The sequence below is a fragment of the Salvelinus alpinus genome, chromosome 30 (assembly GCF_045679555.1).
Source record: "Salvelinus alpinus chromosome 30, SLU_Salpinus.1, whole genome shotgun sequence".
Lineage (NCBI taxonomy): Eukaryota > Metazoa > Chordata > Actinopteri > Salmoniformes > Salmonidae > Salvelinus > Salvelinus alpinus.
In genome coordinates, this window is record NC_092115.1 from 34761448 (window position 1) to 34772482 (window position 11035).

The following is an 11035-nucleotide window of genomic DNA, read 5'->3' on the forward strand; positions in this document are numbered from 1 at the left end:
AAACCTTCCCACACAGTGTTCCTTAGGGAACACTTTAATTTTATTTTCCATGACGTGCGTGTGTTTGTGTGTGTGTGTATCTGCACGTGTCCGTGATAGCGCAATCATTGTGAGGTTTGCATATGTTACTGTATGTTATAGTTACTGTAAGTTACAGTTCTTTAAAACATTTCATAATTAGTAAGAATTAAACCCATACATGTATGTAGGCCTATAACGTATATTCAATTTCGATCTGATTCAAACATGAAGTTGAGTTTCGTTTAATAATATCTGGACAGCATGCTGTCTCACAAAAGTATACTTCTCCAAACTCAAACAGAATTGCATGCCATGCAGGTAGAATAGATAAACTAAGGACATGGAAATTAAAGTCACATTCTGAAGTAGAAGATCTCACTCTGAAGTAGAGGGTCAGGCAGTGAATTGTCAGATGGTGATCCATGTGGTCCTTCAACATGTACCTGGTTTGTTTTCAAGTACTGTATGTGTGTTTAGCAATTTAGAATCTTAAGGTAGGAGGAATGGAATGCAATGAAGAAGAGTCAAATAATTCCAAGGCATTTTTGTACTCCTTCAGTCAAGGTAAAAGCTTAATTTCAAATAAAGTGTAAGTCTTGAAATACACACAATATTTCTTAACTCCCAGGAAAGTTAAGTTAAGAAAGTGTTGAAATACTCACATACAACAGTATCAGAAGTAACAAAATATGTGCAGCATTCATGTTGATGCTGAAATCATGTCAGGAGATGTCATAATCCAAAAAGAGAGGCAGATCTTCCATGGTCTATGTCACAACCAACCCATATTTCACATTTTCCTCAAATCTGAATCACTTACTTCTGAATGAAAGAAAACTCAATTGTATCATAGACAGAGAGGGACAAATAAAAGACGAGAAAAGATCAACCAAAAGACTGAGATTATAACTGTAGAAAAATGCATGTCCTCATGCCGCCATGTACTCTCTGTCAGGAATCAGAATCTGATCTAACTGGCTTCTAAAAAACGGAAATAAACATTGTTATCTCAGACATGGAGCAGAGCAAAGCTAACAGAAAGTAATAGCAGAGACAGTAAATCCTTGGGAAAAAAATAAGCTCTAGTGTAATGGGACCATCAGATCAACTGGTGAGGCCAAATAGTTCTCTCCCATTTTCTCCCAGCTTTCACCTACCACTCAGTGATCAGCTGGTCTTGGGACATTCTGCCAAAGACTACATTCCAAAGTCCAGCACACAATTTTTTAGCCTCCAGTGTTTGTGTGTGTGTGTGTGTGTGTGTGTGTGTGTGTGTGTGTGTGTGTGTGTGTGTGTGTGTGTGTGTGTGTGTGTGTGTGTGTGTGTGTGTGTGTGTGTGTGTGTGTGTGTGTGTGTGTGTGTGTGTGTGTTTGTTTCAGAGTGATTAATAACTCCAGTGGTTTCTCTTGCTGTGCGGTGAGCAGCTGAAGTGGATAAACTAATCTGGGTTTAAGGATTAGGGTTTGATTTTGTAATACAATCCATTACTACTACACCAGTGGAAGAATCTCACTAGAAACTGTTTCAATAGATCACATTGTAGAGCTACAAAGTGGGACATTATATAAGGTTGTAAGATTTTTGTCTTGTAACAACATACAGACGAACAAACCATAATTAGAGACTCAAGAGACCCACCTAAATGTTGTAATCACACTAAACAAATTGTGAATGACATCAAGTCATGTTTAAAGAGCAACTGAAGGCAATAGACAACTTCTCTGATGGAAAACTAATATGTGATATTAGTCAGAAACATTTATTGTATAATCAAAAAGTACTAGAAAGTGTAAATAAGATCATTTTGTCTCGTCCAAAAACTGAGATTTATGAGAATTAGGAAAAAATTGTATGTCACAGAATGAAGGGTACATACTAAAGAAATTAGTTTTCTTTGGGTTGGGTTTATTTCAATCCTACCCACATGCCCACAGCTGGCAGCACCCAAGTAATCATCAATTCGTGAACACAGCTGCATGCGACCCGATATCCCTATGGGGCCAATTAGGGTTCAAATTATACAATGTACTCTACATGGGACAATGTTTTAAAATGTCAATAGCTCAAAATTTCTATGACTTAAAAACCTCAAACCAACTATGAATTGTAGAAATTCATATATGAATATTGAAAGCATCTAACGAGAACTAAAAGATGTGAAACATGAAAATGTCCCATTTACATAGGAACTGTCAATAAATTACACTAACTAGACCCAGAGATAGGCTATCCAAAGTCAAAACAATTTTGCTACTGATGCACACCGGCCGGCAGAAGCTAACTGGCAAAATAAGTTGGCTAGCTTATAGACTACTTCCAGACACAAGACCTGGTTAGATTGTTTCAAGTTATCTAGAAAGGTGGGTGACTGTAACTGTGTACTGTTTTGGCAGAGTGAAAGTACAAAGGTTCGAACACACACACAAGAGACACCCACTGTCACGGCCGTCGTAGGGAGGAGACCAAGGCGCAGCGTGGTATGCGTACATTCTTATTTTATTAGAATGAACACTGAACAAAACAACAAAACGAACCGTGAAGCTATACAAAGAGTGCTGAACAGGCAACTACACATAGACAAGAACCCACAAATACCCAAGGGAAATGGCAACCTAAATATGATCCCCAATCAGAGACAACGATAAACAGCTGCCTCTGATTGGGAACCAATTCAGACCACCATAGACCTCCATATGCCTAGACTTACGAACACCCCTAGACATACAAAAACCCTAGACAATACAAAAGAAACATACCCACCAAAATAATAAAGAAAACATAGATAACTAAGGTCAGGGCGTGACACCCACATCAAAGTATGCCATCAAGACCCAAATCTCATTTTCAGTCAAATTTCCTAATGAGGAGAATTGAAACAGAGGCTAAATAAGGAAGTTCAGTACCCCTTTAACCATGTTTTTAGGCTATTCCGTGTTTGTTTACAATTGCATTGTTTACAAACAGTGGAGTACAACAAGCTTATATTTTGGGTTCTGATAGGGTTAGACAGTTGAACTACGCTCATGAGGCATTTCTAAGGTATATTCTTCGAGAATCAACGGGTACAGAGCATTCGGAAAGTATTCAGACCTCTTGACTTCTTCCACACTTTGTTACGTTACAGCCTTATTCTAAAAGTTTCTCCCATTCTTCTCTGCAGATCCTCTCAAGCTCTGTCAGGTTGGATGGGGAGCATCACTGCACAGCTATTTTCAGGTCTCTCCAGAGATGTTCGATCGGGTTCAAGACCGGGCTCTTGCTGGGCCCCTCAAGGACATTCAGACATTGACCCGAAGCCACTCCTGTGTTCTCTTGGCTGTGTGCTTAGGGTTGTTGTCCTGTTGGAAGGTGAACCTTCGCCCCAGTTTGAGGTCCTGGGCGTTCTGGAGCAGATGATCATCAAGAATCTCTCTGTACTTTGCTCTGTTCTTCTTTCCGTTGATCCTGACTATTCTCCCAGTCCCTGCCACTGAAAAACATCCCCACATCATGATGCTGCCACCACTATGCTTCACCCTAGGGATTGTGCCAGATTTCCTCCAGACATGACACTTGGCATTCAGGCCAAAGAGTTCAGTCTATGTTTCATCAGACCAGAGAATCTTGTTTCCCATGGTCTGAGAGTCCTTTATGTGCCTTTTGGCAAACTCCAAGTGGGCTGTCATGTGCTTTTTACTGAGGAGTGGCTTCCATCTGGCCATTCTACCATAAAGGCCTGATTGGTGGAGTGCTGCAGCGATAAGGAACTCTGGAGCTCTGTCAGAGTGACCATTGGGTTCTTGGTCACCTCCCTGACCAGATGGTTTGAAATATAGCTCTCCATTTCCTATTTTCAACACACATCATTGTTAAATGATACTCACATAATTCAAACATTTACAAAGAAAATACCAATATATCATTTTTTTTGCTTTCACCTATGAAAACCACAAATTCCCCTCACCTCAATGTTTTGTCATGCTGACATGAATTGACCAGGTGGATGAGTTCTTTCAAATAGTTCACACATTTTAACCTTAAATGATTATACATTATACCATTTAGATTGGGAGTAATTTGCACTGTGACACAACCAACCCCGATTGAAAAATTATGCCAGGTTACGGCACATCTTTTTATTTACATTTTAGTAATTTAGCAGACACTCTTATCCAGAGCAACTTACAGTAGTGAGTGCATACATTTTTGTACATTTTCAAGATGCCCGTTTTCATCGTTCAGGGAGGGCTGCTCGTTCAGGTAACATTTATACTAGGTCTGCCAGATACAGTGCCTTCAGAAAGTATCCACACCCCTTGACTTTTTCAAAATGTTATTGTGTTACAGCCTGAATTTAAAATTGAATAAATTGTAATTCTGTGTCACTGGCCAACACACACAATACACCATAATTTCAAAGTGGAATTATGTTTTAGTGTATAAGTCAATAAGTATTCAACCCCTTTGTTATGTGAAGCCTAAACAAGTTTAGGAGTAAAAATGTGCTTAACAAGTCACATCATCAGTTGCATTGACTCACCATGTGTGCAATAATAGTGTTTAATATGATTTTCAAATGACTACCTCATCTCTCTACCCCACGCATACAATTATCTGTCTTTCAGTTGAGCAGTGAATTTCAAACAGATTCAACCACAAAGACCAGGGAGGTTTTACAATGCCTTGAAAAGAAGCAGACATAGAATATCCCTTTGAGCATGGTGAAGTTACTTACACTTTGGATGATGTATCAATACACCCAGTCACTACAAAGACACAGGCGTCCTTCCTAACTCAGTTGCCGGAGATAAAGGAAACCAATCAGGAATTTTCACCAATGGCTGTGATAGAAAACTGAGGATGGATCAGCGACATTGTAGTTACTCCACACTACGAACCTAAATGACAGAGTGAAAAGAGGGAACACTATAGAGAATACAAATATTCTTACCCAGAAAAAGTCACAGCCGTAATCACTGCCAAAGATGATTCTAACATGTATTGACTCAGGGGTGTGAATTTATTTTACCTTTATTTTAACTAGGCAAGTCAGTAAAGAACAAATTCTTATTTACAACGACAGCCTAGGAACAGTGGGTTAACTGCTTGTTCAGGGGCAGAACAGCAGATTTTCACCTTGTCAGCTCGGGGATTCAATCTAGCAACCTTTCGGTTGCTGGGCCAACACTCTAACCACTAGGCTACCTGCCGCCCCGTGAATATTCATGTAAATGAGATCATTCAGTATTTATTTTTCAATGCATTTGCAAAAAAATCTGAATTCAGGCTGATACACAACAAAATGTGGAATAAGTCAAGGGGTATGAATAGTTTCTGAAGGCACTCAGATGTGTGAGTTATATATTGGCGGCCTGTCTATTTCTATTGCTAGGCCTAATCTTTTGCTATTGGCCAAGTTTATTATTGTACAATTAGTTTCTCTAGGAAATGTGTAAACGTTTTATAAAAAATTCCACCATATTTGTACCTGAACAAATACTCCATCTCAACTGTTGCTACTCCAAATCCAACTAACTAGGCTGCTGGTTCCTCTATCAATATAATTAAACCTGCCCATGCAACCCAGGCAATTACCAAGAATCTGAATAATAATATTTTCTGAAGTAATATCTACCAAACCAGGGATGGAGTGCCATCATTACCATCTGCTATTAGCGACTAAGATTGATAAAAATAATTAATTGAGTGGATCTTTTCCAATTGTTGGCTCATTTGGGCAAATACAGTACAGTGCATGATGAAGAGCTGTAACGTGATGTGATCTTTAGCACCTGAGGGGATAGTTAGCTAAACCGCTGTGACTTCAATTCCCCATAAATGTGTAGATAGCTGTTCAATGAACCTGCTGAAATCAAATCAAATTGTATTAAACATACACATGTTTAGCAGATGTCATTGCGGGTATAGCGAAATGCTTGTGTTTCTGCTCCAACAGTGCAGTAATATCTAACAAGTAATATCTAACAATTTCACAACAGCACACACAATACACACAAATCTAAAGTAAAGGAATGGAATTAAGAATATATAAATATTTGGACGAGCAATGTCAGAGCAGCATAGACTAAAATACAGTAGAATAGAATATAATAAGGTATATACAGATGAGATGAGTAATGCAAAATATGTAAACATTATTAAAGTGACTAGTGTTCCATTATTAAAGTGGCCAGTGATTCCAAGTCTATGTATATAGGGCAGCAGCCTCTAAGGTGCTAGTGATGGCTGTTTAACAGTCTGATGGCCTTGAGATAGAAGCTGTTTTTTAATCTCTCGGTCCCAGCTTTGACGCACCTGTACTGACCTCGCCATCTGGATGATAACGGGGTGAATAGGCATTAGCTCGGGTGGTTGTTGTCCTTGATGATCTTTTTGGCTTTCCTGTGACATCGGGTGCTGTAGGTGTCCTGGAGAGCAGGATAGTTTGCCCCCGGTGATGCGTTGGGCAGACCACACCACCCTCTGGAGGGTCCTGCGGTTGCGAGTGGTGCAGTTGCCGTACTAGGCAGTGATGCAGCCCGACAGGATGCTCTCAATTGTGCATCTGTAAAAGTTTGTGAGGGTTTTTGGTGCCAAGCTATATTTCTTCAGCCTACTGAGGTTGAAGAGGCACTGTTGCCCCTTCTTCACCACACTATCTGTGTGGGTGGACCATTTCAGTTTGTCAATGATGTGTACTGAGAGGAATTTGAAGATTTCCACCTGTAGCTTTCCATCAACAGATTTGTGTGTGCTGACTTAATTTTCACTGACTGTGCTCTTTTGTCTGATGGTCTGGCAGTCCTTGTCTCAGCCATCTGTTGACCAAAGAACACACAGTTAAAAAGATTCTCCGGAAGTTTTGTATAATTTCAGCCAGTACTTTTGAAAGGAGCAGTTGTGTAAAGAACCTAAGTAAAAAATACTTAAAAGCACTACTTAAGTAGTTTGGGGTATCTGTACTTTACTATTTACATTTTTGACACTTTTTACTTTTACTTCACTATATTCCTAAAGATAATAATGTACGTTTTACTCCATACATTTTCCCTGACACCCAAAAGTACTCGTTACATTTGGAAGACTTAGCAGGAAAGGAAAATGATCTAATTCACACACTTATCAAGGGAACATCCTTGGTCAGCCCTACTGCCTGATCTGGCGGACTCACTAAACAGATGCTTCATTTGTAAATGAGTCTGAGTGTTGGAGCTTTTATGGTGCCGTCTGGTTTTCTTAATATAAGGAATTTGAAATGTATACTTTTACTTTTGATACTTAATTATATTTTAGCAATTACATTTACTTGTGATACTTAACTTCTTATGGCTGGGGGCAGTATTGAGTAGCTTGGATGAATAAGGTGCCCAGAGTAAACTGCCTGCTACTCAGACCCAGTTGCTAATATATGCATATTATTAGTAGATTTGGATAGAAAACACTCTGAAGTTTCTAAAACTGTTTGAATGATGTCTGTGAGTATGGCAGGCAAAAACCTGAGAAAAAATCCAACCAGGAAGTGGGAAATCTGAGGTTTTGTAGTTTTTCAACTCATCGCCTATCGAATATACAGTGGGATATTGGTCATATTGCACTTCCTAAGGCTTCCACTAGATGTCAACAGTCTTTAGAACCGTGTTTGATGCTTCTACTGTGAAGGAGGGGGGAATGAGGGCTCTTTGAGTCAGGGCTCTGGCAGAGTGCCATGAGCTGACCACGCGCGTTTTTTGGCAGGACAGAGCTACATCTGGTAGGATGAGAGGCGGGGGTGTGGGTCTATTTGTAAATAACTGCTGTTGTGCGATGTCTAATATTAAAGACTTCTCGTGATATTACTCGCCTGAGGTAGAATGCCTCATGATAAGCTGTAAACCACTATCTACCAAGAGAGTTTACATCAATATTATTCATAGCCGTCTATTTACCACCACAAACCGATACTGGCACTAAGACCGCGCTCAACGAGTTGTATAATGCCATAAGCAAACAAGAAAATGCTCATCCAGAAGCAGCTCTCTTAGTGGCCAGGGACTTTAATGCAGGCAAACTTAAATCCGTTTTACTTCATTTCTACCGGCATGTCACATGTGCGACCAGAGGTAAAAAAAACTCTAGACCACCTTTACTCCACACACAGAGACATATACAAAGCTTTCCCTCATCCTCCATTTGGCAAATCTGACCATAATTCTATCCTGATTCCTGCTTACAAGCTAAACCTAAAGCAGGAAGTACCCGTGATTCGCTCAATGCAGAAGTGGTCAGATGACGCGGATGACTGGAATATGTTCCGGAATTCATTCAATGGCATTGAGGAGTATACCACCTCAGTCACCGGCTTCATCAATAAGTGCATCTACGACGTCGTCTCCACACTGACGGTACATACATTTCCCAACTAAAAGCCATTACAGGCAACATCTGCACCGAGCTAAAGGCTAGAGCTGCCGCATTCAAGGAGCAGAACACTAATTAGGAAGCTTATAAGAAATCCCGCTATGCACTGTGACGAACGATCAAACAGGCAAAGCATCAATACAGGACTAAGATTGAATCCTACTACATCGGCTCTGACGCTCGTCGTATGTGGCAGGGCTTGAAAACTATTACCGACTACAAAGGGAAACCCAGTCGCGAGCTGCCCAGTGACGTGAACCTACCAAACGAGCTAAATGCCTTTTATTCTCCCTTTGAGGCAAGAAACACTGAAGCATGCATGAGAGCACCAGCTGTTCCGGACGACTGTGTGATCACGCTCTCCGTAGCCGATGTGAGCAAGACCTTTAAACAGGGAAACATTCACAAAGCCGAGGGGCCAGTTGGATTATCAGGACGTGCACTAAAAGCATGGCGGACCATCAGGCAAGTGTCTTCACTGACATTTTCAACCTGTCCCTGGCCGATTCTTTAATACCTACATGTTTCAAAAAGACCATCATAGTCCCTGTGCCCAAGGTAACCTGCCTAAATGATTACCGCCCCGTAGCACTCACGTTGTTAGCCATGAAGTGCTTTGAAAGGCTGGTCATGGCTCACATCAACACCATCAGGGCAGAAACTTTGGACCCACTCCAATTTGCATACCACATACCACCCCAACAGATCCACACTGCCCTTTCCCACCTGGACAAAAGGAACACCTATGTGAGAATGCTGTTCATTGACTGCAGCTCAGCGTTCAACACCATAGTGCCCACAAAGCTCATCACTAAGCTAAGGACCCTGGGACTAAACACCTCACTTTGCAACTGGATACTGGACTTCCTGACGGGCCAACCCCAGGTGGTAAGGGTAGAAAACAACACATCTGCCATGCTAATCCTCAACACGGGGGCCCCTCAGGGGTGCATGCTTAGTCCCCTCCTGTACTCACTGTTCACCCACGACTACGTGGCCAGGCACAACTCCAACACCTTCATTAAGTTTGCTGATGACACAACAGTGGTAGGCCTTTTCATGGACAACGATGAGACAGCCTATAGGGAAGAGGTCAGAGACCTGGCAGTGTGGTGCCAGGACAACAACCTCTGTCTCAATGTGAGCAAGACAAAGGAGCTGATTGTGGGCTATAGGAAAATGAGGGCCGAACAGGCCCCCATTAACATCAATGGGACTGAAGTGGAGCGGGTCGAGAGTTTCAAGTTCCTTTGTGTCCACATCACCAACAAACTGTCATGGTCCTAACAAAACAAGACAGTTGTGAAGAGGGTACAACAACACCTTTTCCCCCTCAGGAGACTGAAAAGATTTGGCATGGGTCCCTAGATCCTCAAAAGGTTCTACAGCTGCACCATTGAGAGCATCCTGACCGGTTGCATTACCGCCTGGTATGGCAACTGCCCAGCATCTGACCGGAAGGCGCTACAGAAGGTTGTGCGTACGGCCCAGTACGTCACTGGGGCTAAGCTTCCTGACATCCAGGACCTATATACTAGGTGGTGTCAGAGGAAGGCCCAAAAATTGTCAAAGACTCCAGTCACTCGACTATTCTCTCAGCTACGGCACGGCAAGCGGTACCGGACCGCCAAGTCTAAGACCAAAAGGCTCCTTAATAGCTTCTACCCCAAGCCATAAGACTCTGGAACAATTGATCAAATGGCCACCCGTACTATTTACATTGAACTCCCCTCCTTTGTTTTTACACTGCTGCTACTCGCTGTTTATTATCTATGCATAGTCACTTACAAATTACCTAGATTAACGTGTATCCCCGCATATTGACTCGGTACCCTACTCTCTGTATATATCCTCTTTATTGTTATGTACAGTTGAAGTCGGAAGTTTACATACACCTTAGCCAAATACATTTAAACTCAGTTTTTCACAATTCCTGACATTTAATCCTAGTAGTAAAAATTCCCTGTCTTAGGTCAGTTAGGATCACCACTTTATTTTAAGAATGTGAAATGTCAGAATAATAGTACAGAGAATGATTTATTTCAGATTTTCTTTCTTTCATCACATTCCCAGTGGGTCAGAAGTTTACATACACTCAATTAGTATTTGGTAGCATTGCCTTTAAATAGTTTAACTTGGGTCACACGTTTTGGGTAGCCTTCCACAAGCCTCCCACAATAAGTTGGGTGAATTTTGGCCCATTCCTCCTGACAGAGCTGGTGTAACTGAGTCAGGTTTGTAGGCCTCCTGGCTCGCACATTCTTTTTCAGTTCTGCCCACACATTTTCTATAGGATTGAGGTCAGGGCTTTGTGATGGCCACTCCAATACCTTGACTTTGTTGTCCTTAAGCCATTTTGCCACAACTTTGGAAGTATGCTTGGGGTCATTGTCGATTTAGAAGACCCATTTGCGACCAAGCTTTAACTTCCTGACTGATGTCTTGAGATGTTGTTTCAATAAGTCCACGTCATTTTCCCTTCCTCATGACGCCATCTACTTTGTGAAGTGCACCAGTCCCTCCTGCAGCAAAGCACCCCACAACATGATGCTGCCACCCCCGTGCTTCACAGTTGGGATGGTGTTCTTCAGCTTGCAAGCGTACGCCTTTTTCCTCCAAACATAACGATGGTCATTAT